Source organism: Rhea pennata, chromosome 11 (genome assembly GCF_028389875.1).
Source record: "Rhea pennata isolate bPtePen1 chromosome 11, bPtePen1.pri, whole genome shotgun sequence".
In the NCBI taxonomy this organism is placed as follows: Eukaryota; Metazoa; Chordata; class Aves; order Rheiformes; family Rheidae; genus Rhea; species Rhea pennata.
Window position 1 is genome coordinate 4,219,436 of NC_084673.1, and position 25,368 is coordinate 4,244,803.

Here is a 25,368-nt window from a genome sequence, read left to right on the forward strand (position 1 = left end):
CATTCCTCTTTTGCTCTCTTTTCTTCTGAAGGGCTCCCTGGTGATACTTTAATTCCTTGCTGGTGAGCAGCTCGTCCCTATGTGTGGAGCGTGTTGAAGCGAGCTCATTGCAGGGATGCTAGCAGGACCCCGACTTGCAGCTGGGATGAACTTCCTCCACTCGTGACAGTACCCTGGTCCCTGATCCTTTCTGGAGCAGCTGCTGGTGGGGCCAAACTCTGTGGTTTTCCAGCATGCTGCCTGGGCCTTTTCAGAGCTAGCGAAGGCTGATGGAAAACAGCATCTAGGTCCAGAGTGAGCGCAAGATACTCGCCCGACTCCCTGGATGTGTCCCCACGCCACGAAACCTGGAAGCAGTGCCCTGTGACAAGCACCAGATGTGCAACCCCCTGCAAAGACCCACCTTCCCTGAGCACACGTGCCCTCTTCCAAACAAAAAGTAAGTGTTGATCAGTAAGCGTTGGTTGAAGGTAAAGCTATATGCTTGGCTGAAAAAAGCTGCCGCTTTCTGGCATGGCTCTCTGGGCAAGGGCAGAAGGCAAGGGGCAGAGGACAGCCCTGAAAGCCAGTGGTGGCCATGCAGTTGCGTTGACCTTCTTGAGAAAGGGCTTCAACTTCCTGCTCTTAATTTGCTTCTGGGGGAGCAAAGCATGATGAGGTCATCTTAAGGCTCTAGGTAGGTTTATTTGGTTTAAAGGCTTTATCAGCAATATTGCTTTTGGCTCTTTGTAACTTCTGACTAGCCCTAGTTCTGCTATGTCTGTCATTTTGCATTGATAGGTACCTTAGCTCTAAAGCATTCATGTTAGCCAAAGCCCTGCTGGGGAAGGTTTGTCTTCATCGACCTCATTTGTGTCCAAGGTGAACCTGAGGGGATTAATGCTCGGAGCTAAGTGGCTTCGGGCTATTCATCTGGAACGCAGAGGCTCTTACAGACCTTTGTAGAGAAAATAACTTCGTAATCAGTGCGAGAGACCCGTCTCTAAACGAATCCCTTTGGAAAAGTTGCCAGCGTAGTAATTGCAAGCATCTTATCGCAATCACGCTGAAAACGTCTTCCTGTTATTGACAGCATTTCTCATGCTACCTACAGGAATGAGCTATTTTTGCATCCTCTCCCGGTGCTTTGCTAGAAATGCTCTGTAATACAAGATTGATGCTGGATATTGTGATGGACTTTGAGCAGATGTTTCCTCTTTGTCATCCAAGGGTTTCCCTGCAAAATGCTACAGCTAGAACGGTTTGGGAGCACTGTCAATGTGCAGAGCATCTTTCCCCACCTGAGGCAGATGAGAAACGTGCTTCTGTTTCTCTGCGTCTGTGCTTCAGTCTCTGGGTTGCCAGCCAAAAGCACCTGTGTTCTGTTGTACAGATGTTTGTAATGACTGACTCTCTTAAAGTCAGTGGTAACCTTTTCTCTAATCTCAGACTTCAGGCACACCGTATGTTTTTTCCCCATTCTTTTTGCAAACGAGAAAATACTTATTTATGTTCTTGAACACGCATTTAGCAGCCTGCATTCACTTATACAATAGTCTCTGTAGTTTCTGTTCCTTCCCAATAGTGAGGTTCCATGACGGCAGATACTGCACAAACACAAGAGTCACTGTTTGCCTTAAAGCTTACTGGCAGAAAGAAAATTTGGGCTAAAAATACTACAAAAACTCAGCGAAGGATTCGCTAGCCCATAGTTGCGATGTCAGTGTGAAGGTTTTGGTTGTGATGCTTTTAATTTTGATCTTGTTTTGGTTATCAGTTTTTTAACATATTTTGAGAGCATAAATAGTGATGTGCCTTGAGGAGCCTCCCTGTTGCCTGTAGGGAAATGGGGCTTTTGGGTGCCTTTGGTGAGGGAGCTGATGTTGCTGGCAACTTTGTTACTTTCAGCATTGCTTTTTGAGCAGGGTAGAGCAGAAATAAAATCTCTTTAGTTTGAAGTTTGAGCCTTAAAAATTCATCTGATTTTTTTTTTTTTTTTTTTTTTTTTTTTTTTACTAACTTCATAGAAGCTTATGTAGGCTTAATCTAGAGAGCTATGGCACAAACTGTGTTTTTATCCTTTTCATAGTTTTTTTTCTCTTAGCCTCTTATTTTTAATATACTACCCTTATCTAAAACTGATATGAAGCTTTACAGACTAAAACCCAGAGGACCTAATTTTGGAGGATGCTTTGAACAGTGCCAGTAGCAAGGAGAGGGAGAGGACACAGGACAGGACCCTGAGGGTCTCGCCGGCGATGGGAGGCTTGTGAAGGCTGGGGTCCTGCTGAGAGTGTGTTGGAATATCCTCCTCTGGTTCGGGTAGAGACGTGCGTGGTTTTGCTGGCATTGGCAGCAGAGGTAACTGGTGAACATTTCAAAAGCCAGACTCCCACCACGTTCTCTGAGAGATTCCTAGTATTTGAACTAATCAACTAAAGAACAAACTTAAAAAAGGTGTTTATTCCAGAAACAGCATTAGTGAGGGTGCAGAGGCTGTTATGTAAGTTCTGCTCGCGGAAAACATTTGTTTCTCCTCTTTCGATGGGAATGGGAATTGGTTTGTGAGAATTTGTCTAAGAATTCATGAGAAAGTAACTTTCTGGGGGAGACATTTTAAGAAAAAAAATCTTTGACAGCACAGACCCGTTATTGCTTGCAGATTTTGATACTGAAGGTTTGTGGTTTTGGAGAGGGTATTTCCATGAGAATTCCAGCAGTTTGGTTGTGGTTACAGAGCTGCTGTCTAGCAGTAAAAATGCCTTTGAGAATAAGGTTGTGAAGAACCATGTAGGTTCTTTCTGAAGGAATATTTAGTCCTTTGGATGATTGCAGTAGAGTTGTTTAATGTTTCGGGAGTGAAAAAGCCCTCCTAACCTACTGGTGCACCCTCCTTGTGTAGAGGGGGGAAATATGAACATCTCATGTTGAGCCTGTCTTGAATACTAGGTTTCTCCCATGCATTGATTGCACCTGAAGATGGCATGGCAGCTTGTTATAAAAAATAGTGCCTTACTCTAGTTTTAAAACACCTTCTATTTAAGATGTAATGCAAGCAGCTTCAGTTTCTTCCACTTCCCTGCCCCTGGCTCTGGTCAAACACTCAAGGAGCCTCTCTTTTCCTTGCATCCCTTCCACCTTCCCATCCCCAGTGTCACTTGCCTACCCCAGGTGAAGGATGCTGCACAGTAGGGTCAGGTTGCCCTTGCTGGCACTTGGGTCCATTGCAGCAGATGAGGAAGCTTTCCTTCCTCCAGGGTTGGTTGGGCATGGAGAAATCCAACCATGTTATTTATCAGCTTCCCCGCTGCTCGCCCACTGGGCGTCCTGACATCAGTGTTCAGAGACCAAGAGCAAGGGAAGCCACCTCCAGCTGGATTTCATACAGAGCTATTTGTCTCTGAAAGTGCCAACAGATTTAAGTAACTGCTGCTGTTGTCAACAAGTTCCTCCTGTGTGTTCTGTAATGATTAAGGTCCTTGGAGGTTTTGGATCACTTATGTTTCTCAGTGTAGCTACACATTGTGAACATAAGGGTTGCATCAAGTGTATTAACTAATGAATTCAAAAGCAGAGGTTGCTTTCCTTCTGTGTACTTCAAGTAGCGAAATTCCTGCTGACTTTACGTTTCTTGCCACTGAAAAGGATGACTTGATCAGGTAGCTAAATGTTAACTTCAAGCTTGCCAGCTTTTTCACTTGACGTACAATTGCTCTTAGAAACAGCTGCTGCTTCGCTGCTACCAGTGCCAGGGAGCGTTTTGTTTGATGACTTAATCAACATGTTATTCTATCAAGAACTATTTATAGATTCATATATAGATGTGGGTTGATAATTTTTGAAAAAAAGTTAATTTCCTTGAATTCAAAACATGCCTGTCAAAAAAGCTCATGTCCTCTTCCTGCTTTGATCTGAAGCCTGGAGCAGGCTCTAAGCAGGTTTTGTATCTAGTCAGAACTGTGCAGGGTGTTGACTTTGTTATTCTTAGACTTGCAGCAAATTTTCTTAAAAAGTGATTGCTAAAAAGTTTGAGGTCACTTCTTTGTGAATGTTAAAATTTTATCCATAACTCTTTGCAGTTCACTGTGCCTTGTATGGTTATCTGCTATGCAGATCAAACTGTGCACCAGCAGTTTGAGGCTCACCTTTCAACAGCCAAGAGTGATGGTTAAAGCCAAGTGCCACAACATTAGATAGGCCTGATTAATAGGGACAAACTGTAGTTTCTTCTGTTCACCTCTAGTTACTTACTGCTCCTTAGTTTTGTCCTGGAAAAGAAAGAGAGAGAGAAAAAAAATTATGCCCCCCCCCCCCCCCCCCCCCCAAAAAAAAAAAAAAAAAAAAAAAAGGCTTGCACTTTTCTAAAGCAATTGTAGTGGAAGGAATCTCAACATGGAAACTGGCTGGGGCAAATTCTTGCAGCATCACAAGTTTGGAAATATGAAGAACAAGCTTTCCAACATCCTGTGAAAAGTGCATCCAGTCTTCCTGTGTGGGTGGAATCAGGCTGAAAACTTCTGGCCAGTCTGAGAGTTGCTAAATTAAACCCAAAGGGGAATAACGGTCACTTTTTAGGGGGAAATTTCCTTTTGGATTCCAGAGGATGGATGAATGCAATGAAGAAACCCAGCAAAACATAATGAGCATGTTTGTTGCTTATTTGTCCACACAACCCATTTTTGTGGCTTGTGGCATTGATCTGAGGTTCTTTCTCTGTTCTCCTCTCATTCTCAGACTATGGCTAGTGTTGGTCCACCGTTAGTTGTGTCATCATACAAAGTCTGCTTTGTTCTGCCAAGCAATGGTGGGGAAACCAGTGTTTCTAGGGAACCTAAGCAAGCTGCAAATGGTAATCCCTGTGTATCCATATAACACCCACAGGTTTGCCAGTTTCTTTATTATCATTAGGTATCAACTGTGTTATTAGGGTGGGACAGAACAAAGAAGATACAAGTCCTGCCTTGAAACCCCCAAATATCTAGGTTGAGTCTTCAGGGAATCTCAGCAGCGCTTGGCTTTGCCAGAGATCAGATCCTAGGTATGATAAGCATGTTGCCGGAGAAATCACAGTTGTCCTGACTTGTCCCAGGTACCCAGCTCAGTAAATGACACTAGAAACAGGCTGTCAGACCCTATTCATCTCCCTTGACCTTTTACTGTGCGCAGCAGTATGGATCTGTAGTTTCTTTTTGTCTTTTTTTAAGAGTTTATGAAGAAAATAGTTGCAGAATACCTGTTGCTTGACTGCTTTTGAAAACAGATGAGCTAAATGCCTAAAAGTACATTTTTTTGGCCCAAACGGTAGTGTCTGCAAGTGGGCTACTGAGGACTAGCAATTTCAAGTTTGTGTTGTGCCCTTGGTCTGTTTTAGCTCCTGCCCGTAGAGGAACCTTATCAACGAGATGATTGAGCAGGCTGGGATTACTGGTGTGCTCAGCATTTACAACGCTTTATTTCTTTAAGAAGGGAAAGTCTTTCTGCTCCGTTTCAAAGACTTTTGCTTTTTATGCTAAGCATAAAAACGCTTGGTCCTTTTTCCTGGAAATATTTTTCATTGAAACTCTTTACTGCTGCTTTGAAACTGAAAAGCTCCTGTTACCTGTAGGTGTTTCGATAGATGTTGCAAGAAACCAATATCTGGTGTCTTGCCAAAAAGACATTTTCATCTAAATCTAGTTTCTGTAGTTCTTGTTTCTAGCTGGTATTGGAGGCTTTAATGAATCCAGTATATTCAGGTGTATTTTGGGCAGTTATATGAATGTAAAAGATTACTGACCTTTTGGGACAGTGAGTACATTAAATTACATGTTAAATTTTCTTTTGAAAAATATTTTTAATTAAAATAATAACATTTTTGAAGCCCTTTATCTTCAGTTCTCAAGACATCATTTAGCCATTTGCAAAAAGTTAGATGCAACAAACTAAAGGTCAGATTTTTCACTTGAATATGACTTTTTGTTTACTGGGCTTGCTTCTAATCTTGTTCTCTCAGTTTTTTCTCTTGCTGCAAGTCCATTGTGCTTAGAGAAAGTGGGATCAAAATCAGAATTATTGTACTTATCCTGAAAGTCTTTATACCAAGTTTGTTCTGCATGTCTCAGAAGATTTAATCATTCATCTCAGATTGAATCCTGACCTGTATGTACACTTCAAGTACTTATTTAGCTAATGGGCCACCCCAAAGTTTCAACATTAGTTCAGGAAATAATCAGTAATCCTGGCTTTCACAAACTTTCATTAGTTTACAGAATAACATATTTCTCTTGCAAAAGAAAGCTCTGTAATTAAGTAAACTAATGAAAGTTTATGAAATTGTCATTCAGGTCTTGACTCTCTTTCTTCTGTAGTATCTTCCTGAGTCTAGAAGGGCTCTGTTACATCCTAGTTGGGTTTTTTTCTTTTCTTTTCTTTTTTCTTTTCTTTTTTTAATTGTCCAGCCCTCCTTGCATATCGGTGTTAATGCAGACCTACTTTCTCTGCCAGATATATTTGCATATTTTTGTAGCTATTTTAAGACAAGCTGCCAAAAAAAAGGAGAAAAAAAAAGCTTTTTTTTTTTTTTTTTTTTTTTTTTTTTTTTTTTAAAAAAAGACTTGTTGTATAAGCAGGATTTAAAATGCTACCTTACCCTTTATAACTCCCTATAATGGGCAGGAGGGCGCAGAGTTCTGGCCAGCCTGTCCTGTTGTGCCTTCCTGGAGGCCACCTACCTGTCTGCTTAAGCTTAGCAACTCTCCCATATCCTGTATGGACCGAAATATAATTACCGTTTCCAACATCTCCTTCCCTGTGCTTGTTTTAACAGCTCCTGGATAGGTTAATCCGTAATTGTAACTCTGCGAGATGGTTATGGTCTGCAGTCCGACATTATAGGTTGCAAAAGGGTATTTTTAAGTTAAAGCTAGGGTATACATACAGTGTCTTAGATGTTTCTGAGAGTAGCCACATTTTCAGCTCACTTCTTAGCCTGCCTTTCAGGAGGCTTTTCCTGGGTTATTCTTAGCTTCTCCTGACACCCACAAGCGTTTCAGATTGCAGAGAGATGGGTTATCTCTGTTGTGTAATGACTGCCAGCAAGCCGGGCGCTCTCATTTTTTTGGGCCAATAATAGCAGAAAAACAGTTGCCCCTTACCCTGTTTTATTCTGAGCGATGATGATGACTCATGGTGCTTGGTAACCTTGTGGAGGATTCTTTCATAAAACCAGAAATATATTAAGAATAGAGGTAGATGGCAGGAGACAAAATAGCTTCAGCTGCTGTTATTTGTGTCCGTGTGACAACCTGCGCTCATCCTCACGTAAACACCGTGTTGGCCTGATGTCCCAGCAAGCGCACTACAGTGCAGAGCAGGTGTGTGCAGTTCAAGGAGATGCGTGACCATGCAGTGAGGCTGTTCAGGTGCTTGGGAAGATGACCGCCTTGACCCATTCTTGTACACCCCGGTTTTGTTGCTGGCACTTTGAACAGGTTGGAGAAACTGGAAGCGTGTTTTCCCTTTCTGACTTCTTCTTGGCTTAGGGAGCATTTTTTTTTGTGTTGAGTGAATGTAATCATGATTCATCCATTGCCGTTTCCACATTTCCACGTGACAGGAGGCAACATTAGGTGACCGTATCTCACGCCACAGCAGCATGTAGCTATGTGAGACATGATGTTAGACTACTCACTATTAGTGTGGGAAAATCCTGAAGCCGGTATCCTCTGAGTTTGTCAAGTGTCCTTTATCTGGTTTTGTAAGAATATGAGGGGCACGTCCAGCCTAGAGAGGTTCTCGTGCAACTATTTTGGCTCTATGTTGCCACTCGGCTGGGAAGGTGTTGAGGGGACAGAGCCAGCCTGTGCAGTGCTCCGCTGCTGCCGGATGGAGCAGCTTATGGGGCCAGTCGCAGGTGAGACACCTGGCTTCAATTCGGGGTGGAAGTTGCCTCTATTTTTGTGACCGTCCATCACCCACCATCATTCTTTGGCTTTTTAGAAAGCCAGTGACGTTTTCTCGTGCAAAACCATGTTGTTATTGTTTTGTAAGAGTCAAAAAGGACTTCTGGACAAAGAGACAACTTCATATGACATTTGTCATGAGAAGGACACCAGTGCTGGAAGTGAAGAGTATTCATTTAATATCCCCCCTGTGACCTGTTGTAAGAAGAGAGATGAGGATATTAATGCCCAGGGTAGTCTGTGAAAGGATATGTGCTTTTAATCAACTTCCCAATAGTAGGATAATAAAAGCGTTAATCCTTTTAGTATTCTGCTTCTGTTATCTCTAATCTCTTCTTCCAAGGTCAGTAAGACAGTAAACAGTCTTCAAAGGCTCTGAACTGTTGAGCAGAGAGAAAAATCACACCCAGCAGTATGGATTGTTCTTCTTTTGCCAGCCCTTTTTGTAAGGGAGTCAAACCTGGAAGAGACCAGTCTGCGTGGTTTCCTGTGGCACTGGTCACAACTGATTTCCAGCAGAGCCTGATCTTCATCTTGTGGTCTCCAAGCATCATTTGTCCCATTCAGACTGAGGATTTGGACTTACTCCTCTTATCAGGAGGTAAAGCATCTTGACCTCAGGAGTGGCAGGGTATGCCTGTACATTAAAAAATGAAATTGTTTTTTATAATTGACAGTTTTAGTTTGTTTTTGTTTTAAGGAATATGTGTAATTTCTTTAAAACAAAATGGAAAAAAAATCCTGTCATCCACTGCATCCACTAATTTCTGTTGGTGAAATTTTTAGCATAGTGGTTTGGATATAGTAGTAAAAAGCCGCTGTGATATTATTTCCATATCCAGAGTGTGCTTTTGTTCAGTGGTGGTGAACTCTCCCCCTGGGTAGCAGTCATGCCTTTTCCCTTGACCTCATTAGACAGAGTATGCAAGAAACACATCTGTCTGTTTGCATATTAAAGAAGCACAATATTAACTTGTGCATCTTTTGTGAGCTCTTAACATATGAGTGACTGTGCTGGGTCACCAAGCCCAGCACCTTGCCTCCAGCAGCAGCCAGCAGAAACTGCCAGGGCAGGAGCCTGGGCCGAGGGGCTGTTATTTCCCGTGCTCCTGCAATTTCTGCTTTGGGACTTCTTGAGCCAGATCTGGAATTACTCTGTTCAATAGCCCTGAATGGATTTTTCTATCATTATTTGGTTTTAATTGCTTTTTTTAGGCTCCTCTAAAAGTTAGGTAGTCATGATACTCCTTGGCAGTGAGTCTAGTCATTTTTAACAAGGCATTTTTTTGAAGAAGTACCATCTTTTGCTTGCTTTGGAGCATTTTTCCATTTTAGCACTATGCCACTGGTGGTGGCTACTCTTTTAGCTTTAGCATGGGGAAAATAGAAAACCTTTGGGACTGACAGTTATGTATTGAATTTACTAAGGAGAGAAATTTATTCTAGCTTTGGGCAGTCAGTTGTATACTGCTGTCATGAGCTCAGTGGTTCATATACCATATAAATTGTGGCTGTTTTAATTATGGATGAAGTCACTTTTACCTATGCAGATCCTTTTTGAATGCTCCTCTTGCATCTAATTTGGTAATATTCCATGAGACTTGGCAGCAAATTTTGTTCTCCTGCCTCGGAAATGTGCCATTTAATGAGTTTATAATTTATTGCATTTTTATTTAGGCCTTGATTCTTTCTTATTTTGTCACTTTAATTTAAACAGAACAAGCAAATTGTGTCCTGGAATACCAAATAATTATTCTAGAGTGGATGTTTTGGTTAATTGCACAACACGGCCAAGCCCCAATTTGCTCTACAAGATTTCTTCAGGTTGAAGCTTTGAGCTGCCTTTACGGCAGAGCTCGTGTTCGTCCGCGTTCTCGCCCTGCGCGTCTGCAGCCCCGTGGGGCTGAAGGGCTCTCGCCGTTCCCCGCGGCCAGCGGCACGTGCGCGGGACAGCGCTGTAGCACGCGCATTACGCCTGTACGCAGGCGAGGAAGAGAGATGGACAGCAGTGGTAAGAGATTATAAGCAGCAGCATTAAACAGTATTTTTTCATGCCAGGCAAAAACCTAAATCTGATCTAATTGGACCTTTGCATCACAAAAAGTATAGAATTTATTCCCTTGTGATTCCAGCTCAGGAAGTTTTGATTTCAAGTGCTGGCCAGGTCCCTTTTCTCTCGACATTGTTACTGTCAGTTTTGTAGAAAGCCAAGTTTTATTGCTTACTGCGGCACTGCAAACATTTTGTTTTTGTGTATCATGCTGTGAACATCCAAGCCAAGTTGTTGACAGTCTTAATGTGTTTCACAACAAATAAATTTCCTGAGGTACGATGTGTTCCAGCTTATCCTTGAGCTAATATATCAATTCTGCCTCAGGCAGAGGTGCTTAGCCTCGTGTCTCCTGGTTGTTGCTTTAAATTTGAATTCTGTTATGAGCATTGAAGAAACTGTCTCAGACATTACAGTTGCATTAAGTTCACAGTAGAAAGGGTTCTTGAGCCTTTAAACGTGGTACAAAGATGCATATAGTTCTTGAAGATCTGAGGAGGAAAAAAATTTCAGGTAAGTACAGTTTTTATCAAAAAAAATTGGACGAATTGTCCTATAGTAATTTTTTTCCCTAACAGCCATTTCAAGACTTGAGAGCAAGGAAGGAGCTTGATTTAATTTAACACCATGAAAAGTGGCCATACTGACTGAGATCAGAGGTTCTTCTTGATTGCTGTCCTGTCCTCCTGGTGACCCAGGAACTTTATTAGCGGTGTTGGGTGCTGGCTGCATATAGAAAATAAAGAGCTTCTCAGCAAATGCACTGGCTGGGATGTCTGCATCTGCAGAAGTCATTAAGGGATGTTTAAACGTGGAATAGTTTTTTTCTAGTGGGCACTGCGTTGATATCAAGTTTTTAACTGGATATGAGCAAGAATATTCTCTTCTTTTAAAATTGATGATAACAGTCACAGCTTTGGGTCTCCACTGCTCAAAATCTGGAGTAGTTGGATTTTGTGGATGATGTTAGCATCAAAGCTCCCCGAAGAAGAGAGAAGGCTTCACTGACTACTTTCTCATATGGGTATTTTAACTATACTATTGATATTTGCCTCAGCAAATAAGTCATGTTTTCCCACATATCTGCTGTAACAGCACTGAAGCGTAAGAGTTCTGTGGAATGCATTCGCAGCTATCTTAATTTTATCATCTCCCTCTTGTTTTTTGCTTTTCTTTTACTCCCACTAGCCTGGCAAGCAGCGTGGTTACCAAAGGGTTCGAGTGTGCGTGAAAGGGGCGTGCGTCGCTCTCATAGTGGCAGCAGAAAGCGTGAAAACGCGAGGACTCGAGCGCAGCGCGTGCTCTCTGCGGCCGGCAAGCGGGGCCGAACCCAGCGGGGCCACGCTCGTTGCTGTGCTCCTCCCCGTTTTTTTTTTTTTTTTTTTTCCCCAAGATAGTGTGTCTTGGTGTATCTCCTTGTAAATTGTATATAACTGTTTTTACTGGTGTCGCGCAGACGTCGTATGACTGGGAGACCCTTTGAGAGACCTCGGATGATTGAGTTGCTGTGTAAGCACTTGCAATGAAGGAGTCCAGCTAAACCAGCTGCCGCTGGTTCTGCAGAATTTTGCTGCAGCATGCAAAAGTATACCAGCGTATTGGTGTCTTCAGGATGCTTCGAGGTAGTGCCAGGTGGACTAGTCCACCCAAAGAAAGAGCACGTCTAAGTTATAGTCTCTTACTGGTTTGTATCTGACATAAGCTGTTTTCTAAAACTGGAAAAACAGAAAAATCCAGGCTGTGCTGCTCTTGGTTTTGCTTTTCCTTCCCTTCCTGTTTTGGCAGCTGGCGTGCCTCCATCCGGGGGTCAAGTATGTAAGTGGAGGAGTGGTAGTATTAGCTGCAGGGCGCTTTCAGGCCTGGTTTAAAGCAGGACCTGCCAAGGCTCTTGCGGGAACGCCGCTTGGGTCGGATCCTCGACCCGCCGTGCAGCTCGCCAGCGGCGCCTGCCGTCGGTGCCTCGGCTGGGGGAACGCCGTCGGAGTTTCGTTAAGACGCAGAGATGAGCCGACTAGTCGCACTGGTTAACGGTGACCAACTGATTTGTGCACTTGCGGGTGCAGTCTGCATTGCGGCGAAGGTGGGTTTGCTATGTGCCAGTCCTCTGGGTTTGCGTGAGATTTCTCGGGGTTTGGCAGTAGGTGAAGCAGTCGGACTATTTCGGCTGCCTTCTGACAGCTCCTCGCGAGGATGTTAGGACTGGAGACAAGCATGAGTCAATCGGCTTTGCAGAGGAACTCTGGCGCTCTGCCACTCTGCCTGGAAATGGGACAGAAATAATGTCATTGCTCTATTCTCTTCCACTTTGCTGAAATGCCCCCAAACCCTGAGGCTAGAAAGATGGTCCAGAGCAACCAAGAAAACAGCAATGTGTTTCTGTTCTTAATGGTGAGAGGGTTTAGGCTGACTGAAAGGCCCAAATTACTCGGCTTTCCGTGGTGAGCTGAGCAGAGGAGTGTGGATCGAGCGTTAATCAGCAAAGAGCGAGCGGTGTGATCCTGCCTCCGGCAGAACTCGTGCTCTGGGGTGTGAGCGGTACCCGGCATGGGGGGAGCAAGGTGGGAGACGCCAGAGCTAGGAGCACGGGCTGCCGCCTCTCGAGCTGCGGAGCTGCGCTCCCTCACCGCGGGCTGCGCTAGCCTGTCCTCTGCAGAGCTGCTTCAGACCTGGGAAAACCGCAAGAGCAACGCGATGAAGGCTCTCAGGATCCGATCAAGGAGGCGGCCGCAAGGAGCGGTGGAGCTGGCCGCTTGCCCGAGCCAGCGCGGCTGGTGCAGCAGCAGCGCCGTTCGGGCGAGCCGGGTTGGGCTGAGGAGCAGCGCAATCGTGGCAACGTGGTGGCGTGTCCCAGCTAAGGAGCTCCGACTCCATCGCTGGTCCTTCAGATCTCTCACATTTTGCGTTTTGGAGCTAGTCTCTGGCAGTTGAAGGTCTATACACCTTTTGGCACCTTAACGTTTGTTTTGTTTGTGGACATGGTCAATACATTCATAATTCGTATCACTTCTGAAGATATAAAAGTAGGCTGATTCCAGTGCTGACTAAAATGTTAGAATGATTTAGTGTAATTTCCCAGGATCTGTTAAATTCAGTAGCACAATTTGCTTTTGCTATACTTATTTAATTTTTAAAATGGTATGTCTAGAATTAAGCGTTTTCTTGCCAATTTGAGATCACTTAATGATATATTCATACATCGATCAGAGATTAGAATTTAGTATGTGAGTCTTAGCTGGCTTAACATTTTTAATAAGAGAAGAATCTGTTTTCTATAACTAAGCCTGTAATTCTAAGCAAAACTGATTTAGCTGATCTTGTAAATGATTAGTGAAATTGGAGCTTGAATAAATGTTAATTCATTAGCATCTGGTTTTAGAATACGATTGTAAAGAAACGTGGATGAGAAGAGGATAGTAGGAGTACTTCTATTGGTAAAGTAACAGAGATGATGAAAGTAACTTAGTCAAAATTTAAGATTGCCTTACCTGAGTACTCAGTTTTTTTCAATGAAACATAAAATAGTGCTAAAGATTTCTCTGTTATAAATTTGAAGTGAAACTCAGGGTCATCAAACTCCTCTGAGGCCCATGAACAAATTGAATAAACTTAGATGAATCATTAACTGGTATCTAGTGGGAAATGATAAATTTGCCTAATTGCTTGTTCTCTGGAGTTTCTTCTGGGTTGTATGGGATTTCTGGGTAGAACTGATGGGAGAGGAATGAGACAAATGAACTGAAACAAAGCAAAAGCCAATGGAAAAGCTTATCCTGCTGCAGAAAAGCAACCTCAAAACTGGGCGTTAGTCTGTCTTAGTTCGATATATCTAGTACAACAAACACATACTATAATTATGTAGCTGTTTGAGATGAGCTGTTGTTAGATGGTGTTAACACCTCTTCCATGTGTAGGATTTTTTTCATCTTGTCTGTGGACCGCTGGTGGTCTGTGAAGAACTGATCATTTATATGGCTTCTGCTTCTCATTTCTGATCATAAAAATGGATTAAATACTGCATTCATCTTACTCCTCCATGTAGCAGAAATTGCCCTGAGAGTAGCTACGCATCTGTGAAGCGTAGGAATGATAGGGTCCATGAAGCAAGGTGTCTGGCAGGGCATGGTCTGTGCTATGGAAATGTCTGGGAATCTCATGTAAAGCACTGGAAGGATTCCAGTTCCTCTGAAGATTATCAGTATCTGTATCCACAAGAGGCTGCTCAGCCCTGGGGAGATGTTGCTCCCTACAAACCAGCATCTGTTCCAGATGGATGTAGCTGGTGTTTCAGTGCCTGTTTCCCACATGTTGCTGTGCCATAGCAGAGAAACAAGCTGCCCTTACCTGTTTAGGAACTTCTTTCTTGCTGTAGGTGGTTGGGATGGGTGCAACTGGAAGGATTGTGCACCTTCACATGTTCTCTTGTCCTTAAATGTTCAACTATGTCAAAGAAAGAGCCTGTGCTGTGTAGCAAGGTGCATGGTGTGCATAACAGGCTGCAAGTCAGTTGGCTCTTGCAAGCCAACTGTTGTCTGTGGGGATTTGGGGCCTTGTATTCATGCAGAGGGACATCCAAGCAGAGGATCTGAGCCCATCATCTATCTAAGAGTAATTACTGATAAAAGCAGAAGTTACAGTACAAATACATGAAATGTGTAGGTGGCCCTTTGAGCAGGGACTAAACGTGGATCCTGCCAGCCTTCTCTCTAGTCCAAACTTTATTTCCATCTAGGCAGAGTTGATTGACTTTAGGAGGTGGGATTGCCGAAACAACCCTGACCATGATGATGTGACGAGAAACATGAGACCGTAAAGAGCTGAAATGCTTTATTTGGGGAGGCTGAGACAGCGAGAGATGAGAAGGACTGGCTGTAAAAATGAGACCGATCTCACTGTGGGAATAGGTGTGATGGGCTTGCCTGTGAGCAATATTCTGTTCTCTGACGTGCTTTTTGGTGACCTAGCAGAGCTTGGCTAATGACTGGTACTGCATCTGAGAGAACAGAGCTTTAGTGCCAAGCAGACCTTGGCATGCTGAAGTGTTTGCACCGAATTACAGGACTCTCTGAATCTGAGTTGGAGGTAACGGGTTGCTGAGACCTCAGCAGGGCATCCTGGAAGTCCTCCACGGAGAGGGTCAGAGATGTACTTGAATCCAGATCTGTGAGAAACACTTGTGAGCCCTTGCTCATGGTGTTTGCATAAGTTACAGATGGTTAAATTATTTGGCCTCTGCTTTGTATCTAGTACGCAATGAGTAATTTCCGCTTTATCAGTAGGCAGCCAATGCACTGTCATTGCAATGATTCATTGCCTCGCTATCATTATATATGCAATTTATCAATCTGAAAACAGCCTTTATGAAGTGCCTGGTATGTTTGCAATAAGAGGAAAATGCTAGATAATGGAATGAGTTCTGTGAATAAGTAGGAGTTAGGGTCAGGGCCATAGATAATAAGTGTTGGAATGGCCAGTTCTATAAATATGTTGGTAACGTTCAGGAGTACTGGAAAGCAGATTAACATGGAAGAAAGGCCCAACTGTTCAGCTTTCCCTGCCATAGCCCCTAAATCTGTGTGAACAAATGTTTCTGAGCAGGATTAGCCCATTTGGCTATACAGTCTGTGCGTTGTGTACTTGCTTCCATTTGCAATAAATGTGGATGAAAACCTTCATATTACACTGCTATGTATGCAAATGCGAGCCCCAGCTCTGCAGAGTGTTTGCTGATGAGTAGTGTGTGTTGGTGCAGAGGCCAAGCTTCTTCAGACTCCTTGAAAATACAACCCAACAGGTCAACTACATAACAGTGCTCAAGGCCCACAGATGGGACTGCAAAAGGCGAAATCCCCGATGGACACTGAACTTTCCACTTCTAGATACCTAGCTACTATTTTCATCATCCCAGTGCAGAACTGAAAGTGTTGGGAAAATTGGACTGAGTATGCTTTCTTCTTTGAGGGCTTTCTTTTACTGATCCTTTTAAGAATAGCTAACAAACGTATTTTTAATGACAGACTACACATTATGAGTATTCCTCTGTCCCGTATGTAATACCTGTCTTCAATGATGAGAAGAACCATTGCAAAGAGCAGCCTCTCTCCGTCAGTGTTCCCAGACTGACTTCTTGTTTGTTCTTTCTGCCATATCAGTCCAGCATATTCCTTGAGTGCCATACAAAAAGGAAGCCTATTGCTGCACATTGCTGAGCAGGGGAATTCTTCTTAAAAGGAAAACTAGAGAGAAAGCTTAGCAGGCGCTTTTTAGCCCTGTAGGGTCGAGATTTTAGACTTTCTAGCTTTTCTTGCTGTTCTTGTGAGGCAGCTGGCTTTTATCATCTTTCTAAGAGACTTGAAAAAAAATGTTCATAGGCTTTCAGAAATAGGTGTTGTGGTTTGCAAACTAGCCACCAAAATATAGGGTTCATTCCCACTATTGCTTTGATTTGAGAGGAATGTTTTGTACAACTCCAAGATGATCTTCCACACTTGATATGTATATTTTTTATAGGTGTGCAAAAATGCATAGTATTCTTGGGATTTCTTCTTTCTTGAGTCTTCCTCAGCTAGAAATCTGGGAAGTGGGGTTTTGTTTTTCTGACCTAATTGCTTCCATCCTATCTGAGAATCAAGGCAGAGATGAAAAAGGTACGGTTTCAAATTTCAGAAGTGTGAGCTTGGATTTATGTCTAGTACAAGGGGAATGGAGTTGAGCACTTTCTAACTAGGCTTATCATTCTCTAGTATACAGTGTGGCAGTTGCCTCGTTTCACTTAAAAGGAATGTAATTAAATTTATTTTGCAGATACCAAAAACACTCAGCGAAGTGACCCTGCTAGCTCATGATTTTCTCCTAGTGATTCACATAAGCCAGTCCCCTGACTGAGGATTCTGAAGAATGACCTTTCTGTAAGACAGCAAATCTCAGTTATTTATTTCGGCACACACTAAACAAGCAGCTGTCTTGAGCAGCTTGGAAGGAATAAACTGTGCTGAACTGAGCTCAGATACAGGCATGCAAATCCTAGGCAAGTCTCTGGCCTTAAATACATACAAACTTGCTGTATTCTTATGCTCTAGGGACTGTTAAGTAAAGAAACATTTCTCTGTGTACAGAAACCATGTGAGTGATAAATGCCAAAAAGACAAGTATACACGAATCATTGTGTATTTAGACTGTAATGTGTGCTGTTTTCCTGGAAAAGCATCATTTCCAGGTAGAGCTACAGAGAATACACCTTGGCCGGTGATGTCCGCAGTCCCAGCACTACTGCAGGATCAGACTCAGCTAAGCAAGCCACGAATCGGTGCTAGTTAAATCCACTTTTGAAAAGTTCTGTGGACTTTTACTTAGCTGAACCATAACTAACAGCAATACATTAAAAAAAATTATCAGGTAATTATTAGAGAACAATAACATTGTTAGGCTGGCTGGGCAATCCACCAAGGGGCTGTCAATCATGGCTGTTATGAAAAGCGCAGCATTTAGAGACTGTCAGTCATACCTGTTTGTAAGAGCCAAAGGACTTCAGAAATTGTTATGCCTGAATTTACCAAATGCAAAAATAACAAAAGCACCTGAGAGTTTCGTGCAGGCTGGTATCGCGGTTCATGTAGATGATCTTGCGTGAGCTTATACCTCTATTCGTTTGAAAATGTCTCACAGCACTGGAAGCTTGGAAAGGCTTATTTTCCAGCTAGCTGATTTATATCACTGCTTTTCAAAGCTGCTTAAGCTTAGCAAATCTGATAACAAAAAATAACTTTTGTTAGGTTGTGGTTTTTTTGTTTGTTTTTTTTTGCTATGAAGCAAAAATGCTAGAGTTAGCATCCAAATCCCAGAGTGCCGATGCTAGAGTAGTTCAGATATTTGGAGAGTTTTGAACACTTCTACATTTATCCAAAACAGTGCAGTGTATAACAGCTGAAGAATTTGAAAGGACTCACTAAATCCTATAGATTCCATAATACAGAAGTACTCACCCATGGATGCGATGTATCATTCCCAGGAGACAGAAAAAAACATGGGACGCTATCTCTTTATTTTTAAGAGAAGCCATATGAGCTTGCCTGTTCCCGCTTTAAACCAAAAAAGAAAAAAAGGAATAGGTTTTTTTTTTTTTTTTTTTTTTTTTTTTTTTTGTTAGAACATTGAAGCATTGAAGAGCTTTGGAGGCAAAATGGTTTTCTGATGACATTTTTCAGCAGCCTGGTCTCAAAAACATTCAAAAAAGGGAGTTTCCAGCACTCTGTAATCACTTCCTGAATATATTTTGAGAGGGAAGGAAGGAAAAAACTCCTTTCCCCATTTTCTGAATGTCATATGGACCTCTTAGTGTTTCGGACAGACTTGGAATAAAAATGTTTGACCTTGTGCTCTTTCCTCTAGCATGATTCACTGGAACAGCTGAGGTTGTCCCAGCCTCACAGAGGTCAGTGGCAGTTTGAGTTCAGGATTTACTTTGCAGTCACAGATGATGTGAATACTGAGATCAACGCTGAGTGATGATCAGTACTGACTGATGTCAATACTGAGGACTGAGGTCATTTATTTGCATCTTTCATTTGGCCACGCTTTCTAAGCGTCCTCCATCCGGGCTGCAGTACTTTCCCCACCGGAGGATTTTTGCATTCTGTTGCCTGAGATTCGGAGGCCTCTAAATCATGCATCTGACAGCTGAGACCAAGTGGCCGTGTGTGTCTGTGCATTCAGTATTTGCAACATGGTGCAAAAATGTGTTTGTTTCTGAATAAATCATGGGCCTTTATTTCTTTGAAAGGCTTCCATTGAGGAATTGATATCTTTCAGTTTTATCCCAGAAGATTCAGGGCATTTAGCAGGTTCTTTGCTGCTCCAGATCCTGCAGGAGCTCTAGCATAACAAACTGTGGCATTAAGAGCTAGCAAGGCAGAGGAGCTATTATATGATTTTTTTTTCTCATCTGTGAGAGCTCTACTTTACCAGACGTGATGCCAGGAGCGTGTTCCCAGTGTGTGGATGTTTGGGTCCATTCTCAGAAAAAGAAACTCATCTTAAAAAGAGCTGCAGCTTGGTGCACGGCACCAGGCAGAGACAGTGATCTCCTGAGATGGGTCCTGACGCATTTTCTGCTCCCAGGGCCAACACTGTGCATGGGAAGGACTTCTAGACTGTGGCCTTGCTGGACATTTCGTTAAATCTGGTAGGATTCAGGGAGGAGGAGGAAGGACCACTCTCTGCTCCAAACAATTCATGACCTGACTGCCCTAAATGGATAGGGGAAGGAAAGAAAAAGGAGTCCCAAAGAGAGTAACCTGCCCAAAGTCGTCATCCAGGGAGTCAGTAGCAGACCAGGGACAGAAGCTACATGTCTTGCTGTCCAGATGACTCTGTTGAACTGACCTGGACAGTGCTCCCATGGCAGCATGCCCACGTACCGCAGCCATTGGCATCATCTCGCCAAAGCCATAGCTGCGCTCACACAATTGGTGTTTAATTTAGTGAATTTTAAACCAAATGTTAATAATTAAGCTCAAGTGGTTAATGAGTTTCTAGAGAAAAGATCAAATTATACTCTTCAAAGATGGAGCTAGAATTTTGGCTAATTAAAAGAAATATGTTTTTCCTGTGTGGGGCAGTTGCTGAAATGACAGTTTGGAGACTTGTTGTGACAGCATTTGCAGAGATGGGTGCCAGCCAAAGAACAGAGCTTTTTTTGGTATCGCTGGTTGAGTAGTAGTTTCTTTTGAAGGCTTAATTATATTGAATTCTTTGCACAGTTCATTGGGAGTAGAAAAACAATGAAGTTGTATTCCATGTGGTTGATGTTCACATGTTTTTATCTGAACATGATAGAAGAAGTTGTTAGGTCCAGACAGTACCATGGTGTCTCTTTCTTGTATTTCTAGCCAAATAGCAGAACTAGTGCTAGGTGGAATGCAGCTTTTTTAGCCCACAACTGTTATTGAAGAGTCTGATTTTTTTCTGTTCCAGAAAACGTAAAAATGTCAAATAAAAATAGGTGAACTAAAAATCCCAACAAGAAATAGGTTTGGATCAATTACGGCATTTTGATATATTGAAATCTTTCATTTCTGTGTAATTTTGATATAAAATTCTTTGTGCTACTCTTTTAAATGTCAAAGTGAAAAAGTTATTTCAAATTTCAGGAAAATTATTGCTTTCAAAATGTAAAAAAGAAATTTTCTCTGTATTTTCCCTAGTACTTGTCTGCTGAGAAATCCATCAAAACTAATTCCCTCCCCCCAAGTTTCTATTTTACCTTGATGAATCTTATTGATAAGAAAAAAGTTCTGTGGAACTATTCCCAGCTAATGCTAGTATTAAATATTACCTTCATTACACCTTACCATTTGCAAGAACTACAGGTAAACGCCATTGCTACGCAGCCAGAATTTATCAGAGGTGTTGAGATGAAGATGATTAATTTTTTTCAAGCGTACGTAAGACAGTCTCTAGGCACAATAGCATATGAGAAAATAAACAACCTTTACTAGTCATTAAGCAGATGTAGCAGAACTGAGCCTTTTCCCACTTTTAGCAGCTAGCAATTACTTTGTTCATACCTCTTATTTTGTCCCTTTGTACTAAGGAGAAAAACTAAGGAGATTCAACAAATTCCTTTAACGAAGGTTTAAATGACCTAACTGCTATTTCAGGATAGTGACACCCAGAACTACCCTAACGTGGTGGGAAATTAGCTCCATACCCAAAGGCATCCAGGCCTCGGTGTGGAGACTATTGAGCAGTGATGCCTAGTATCTTCAGATAGGGAGAAAGATATTTTTAAAGTCAGAAAGAATAAAGGGTTACTACAGTCGCTGTTTGTTCACTTGCTCTGGGCTGGCCTTAGTTTCTGTGTTCTAAAGAACCTCAAATTCTGCAGGTAGGAAGCTGTTAACTTAAACTACAACTTAGTATATTCACAGAAATGCCTTTGATCTGCAATTTTCCAAGTGTTTCTGTATTACTAATGAAATTTTTCTTGGTTGGGCATATAATTATGGCCATTCTTCAAAACGTGAGTCTCTTATTCAGCAGTGCAAGGAATGGGTTGGACAAGACTGGGATGATCCATGAAGCTTCTTTGCAGAACAAGCTGCCTGGAGCAGTGACGGTCTCCCCACAGCATACAGCCTGTGCGATGGCCTGGAGAGAAATTATTTGCAAGAGTTATTTGCAAAAGTTATTTGTGGGAACAGTCTTTTCATTAACTCTTGTTTGATGAAAGTTTTGCAGCTTGCATCTGCCAGACAGAAGCAGAGAACCAGAGAAACAGAGGAGACGGCAGGAAGGCAAGGGGTGGGCAGTTGAGTCTCAGTGGAAAGCGAAGAGTCAGTTTTAACGCAACGGTTCATTGAGCAGAGGAATTGCCTCTTCTTGGAATTCTCTTATGTTTAGTAAAAGAGCTTGGATGCATTCTTTGGAATAGATTTCTTCTTGCTTTGCGCTAATGGCTGTTGCCAGTGTCTTCTAAAATAACCTGTGTAGCAACCTAAGTTGTGTCTGTCTGAGTGTGGAGGGTGGCAGTGTATCACTGACATGGATCAAGAAATGTCTTCTTGGAAGGCAGTAGTGGGAAGGTGTCTTCTGGAGTTCTAGCTGTTGATGTATATCGCAGGGATTTTATGGAACAACTTGGAAGACCTTCCTGCAGTTATCCATGGGCTTATTCATGCTAGCAGGAACTTGTTCCTCTGTATAGGGCAAAGGGAAACGTTTTCCTGTTGCAGAAGCTGAAGAACTGGCCAAAGATGAAGAAAATCGGTAAACCTTGTAGAGAAACACAACTTGTGGCTTGTGATACTGACACTTCAGCCCTTGAGATGATTTGCAATATTGTCCTTTTAGCCAAGGGTGCTCTTGTAGCCTGCAGGAATGTATAGTGGAGATGTCTTTTCTATATGTATTTTCTATCTAATTCTGTGGGCTGTGATGATAAATTATAGCAGCTATGCCATGCTTCTTTTGGAAGGAACCTCGTGCTTCCTGAGGATATAGTTATCACTGGGAAACGATGGGTAGAAAATTCTGTTTTCATTTATTTCATGATGGCACCCCCTCTTTTCTCCAATCAGCTGCATAGTGGGTCACTACTGGTGTGCAAGGAGAGAGGGTACATGTTAGGTCACATCCCACCCTGGGGATGGTCCCCCCCCCACACACACACCTTGCGGAAAGGCTCAGCCTCAGGGTGAGGGGTTGCTAGACAGGTGGAAGGAGCACTGCAGAGCACCAAGAAAGCACCTGGTGTGCTACTTGTAGGTATGTATAAAAGTGTATATATACACATATGTGTATATAATGTGTATGTATATGTGTGTGTGTATACGTATATGTATATGCATATTAGTTATTACCTTCTGGTCTTAGTTTCTCAGTAAGTTGGGAAGAAATCTTGGTTTTCAATGGCAAGCCATTCTGGTAGAGCCCAGGAGGGTCTGATTTTGGCTGTTTTAATCTCCTAAGCAGTGCAGAGCTTCACATTATGGAGAAGATCTCACAGAACATCACAGAGTCCCCTAAGGTAAGAGATACTCCTTGCACAGAGCAATTCCCTGATGGTTTGTTGCTATCACTGTATTAACTGCACAAGTGGAGCATGTTGAAGCATGGGGCAAGAGAGGAAGACAAGTGCACAGCCACTGCAACTCAAAAATTAGACTGTAGCTCATAAAAAAAAAAAAAAATCAGCACACCAGGCACGTCTGAGTATGCACGGCTTTGTTTTGATAACTCTGTGTGAAGTACATCAGAGTAACCATGCTTCATGCTGCCTGTATTGATAAAGAGATCTTCTAAATAACATTTCTTCAAGCAAGGAAATAGGTAGAAATATGTTTCCAAAAGATCTTCCATTTCCTTGTCTGGTCCAGAAGAATTGTTTAAGATTGTAGCTTTGCCTGTGTAGTATTTGTGTGCCTTTTATTTCTGTTTTCCTGTTTTCCATCTTCACAACGATACAGAAAAAATAAAAAATGCAATCAGCTGCTTGTTTTGGGGGAAAATGTGATCGGGCCCAGTTGGCTTAATATAGTGCAGTTCTGTTTGCTTATTTGGTCAACCTCTCTGCCTTAATGCAGTAAGCTTTTCTAAAAAGATAGAAGGTTAAGATATTTGTGAATGGGGTTTTTTGTTTGCTTGTTTTCTGTTTTTTGTATTTATAACTTACTCTTGCCTTTCATTTAAATTTCTATTGGGATACTGGCGACAGGAATTAACTGGCCGTCTGAGATGGGGCAGTCTGTCACAGGTAAGGAAATGTGTTCAGCTAACCACCAAAACAGCATCTGCAGGCAAAAGGTAAAAAGAAAAAAAAGTCAAAACCCCTTCCGTTTTAGGAGGTTTGCAAACCAAACTGTGTGGGCACTGAGTTTGTTTGTAGAGACTATCGCTGTTCAGCTCACCTGAAGTTTCTGTGACACTCAGCAGATTAAAAAGCATGGTCTTCCATGGAATAGCAGCTTTCCCAAGCTCCAGCGTCGCCTGCTGCTGCAGACGGCCGATGGGAGACCTGCTCGGTGAAAGCTCCTCGCTGCCCAACGGTGCTTGGTCACCATCTTGCAATGCTAAAAGCTTCTTTGTTACCTGTCTGAGCAAACTCCCGTGATGCTACAGGAGAAACTTGCCCTGGTCTGACTCATCCTAGGGACTGACCTGCGCAGCTGCAAATGCAGCCCTCCAGGACCAGGTAGTGCCAGGATGCACCAAGCCGGGAGCAGTGTTGTGAGGTCCTGCAGACTTGAAGTGCTCGCTTTCAGGAACACAAGTTCTTATTTTGGGTGCGCCTGCAAACAACGTTCTGGTGAAAGGCTGATAGGAAACATAAGGCTTGATTGCTGAAATTTTAACTGTTCTGAATGTGGGGCTTTTTAAGGATTTCTTGTTGACGTCTTTGAGTGCAGAGTTACTGGCCTTGAGTGGCTTTCAAAATCCCGAGGCAAGTGCGTAAAATCAGAAAATTCCAAAGTTACTATGCCTTGCTTGTATTTGCTTACTGTTTTTTAAGCCTCTAGGAGATGTATTTTTCATCTTTTGCCTGCAGCTGTGAGGGTTGGTAACAAACTGGCTCAAAAGGCTGAGATTTAAAAACCCAAGACACAAGTTACTGAAAGATTTGAGAGGAAAAAATGTGATAGTTGGCAACACTAGGCTAGCCGCCTATTTCCCTTAGTAATATGAAAGCAGAAGCCTGAATAACTCATACTGCTGTTACCTCTCATAACTGGACTTTGCTTTTGTGATTAGAAAAAAATGAAGTAAAAAAATTCACTTGGCATTAGACAGTTGCAAGTGGGAACAAAAAGTATTGTATTTAAGAAGTCTGTCAGAGTTCTTCACAATGCTGAGTGGAAGTACTGTAGCACTGCAGTTCCAGCTTTCTGCTGTATTTTAGTCTCTCCTGGGGGGAAGTAAAAAAAAAAAAAAAAAAAAAAAAAAAAAGTTACTCCCTTTCTTTTTCCCCGTGGAGTATGAAGATTCAGACCTGTTAAGGACCATTTAGTCTCTCTGTTTCTCTCCTGGGCGAGAGCTCTGTGTAGAGTGGAGTATTCTGCTTTGATGTAAGCTCTTGCTTTTCTTGGATCTTGTTTTTCTTGTTGTTATGTTTTAAATATGCCTAGTGTTGCAATGGGCAAGTTACTCTTCCAGCCTCTTCTGTCCTTCCTTCCCAGGCGTGCTCCTAGCTGTGGCCACCAAAGCCTCGCAGCCCTTCTGGAGCTTGAGGAGACGTGACCCTTCTGTACGTTGTCAGAAGAGGTGGTTTTATCTCGTTTGCTGTCTACATTGCAGGTTTTAGTTTGTTCTCAGTAGGCTGCGCTGGCATGTTGAGCAGGATCAAGGGAAGAAGTGCAGCACCCTTGGTTTTAAGTGGATCAGCTGCTCTGGTTCAGAACTGGGCCTCTCGGTGCTCCAGAGTTTCTGCTCTGCAGTACGTTGTTGATATTTTTGGCTGAATAAAGTCCTTTTACATCTGTCTACAATGGTGCTTTTATGTAGAAAGTGTTAGCCTTTCAGCTCTGTAATGAATTGAATGCTATAGAAGCGTCAAGTATTAAAAATTCATTCTTATAATGCTCTTATGCCTTATGAATCCTCAATGAAGTCACACTCTCTAGTTTTTTAGCGTTTTTTTTTTCTCCTTTACTCTCCTTAGTTACGTGCATGAACAATGTCTGTCCTCCTACGCAGCTTTGCTGAAGAAGTGCCAACAGGGCTACATTCACAGTTCCCTACTTTCAGAGCTCTTCCCTGCTGTCTCCAAGGCTGAACGTCCTCCCAGTTTTGTGGATCTAGTGCTCAGGACTCAGCACTTGGTCAAGTCAGTGTGCTTTAGGTTAATGTATGCCGTTGTGATCATCCTTTCCCTTGATCCTCATCAAATGTGAATAATACAGTTCAGCC

At 42.5% G+C, this 25,368-nt stretch overlaps 1 protein-coding gene across 1 annotated transcript in view; it reads left to right on the top strand.

Annotated features, from left to right (window-relative positions):
* The first annotated feature begins 209 nt into the window (after positions 1–209).
* Positions 210–25,368, top strand: part of HTR2C (5-hydroxytryptamine receptor 2C) — an 81,903-nt gene continuing 56,744 nt past the window's right edge. The window contains exon 1 of the mRNA XM_062585067.1: positions 210–439. The gene's annotated coding sequence lies outside the window, so the exon portion shown is untranslated. The remainder of the gene's footprint in view (positions 440–25,368) is intronic.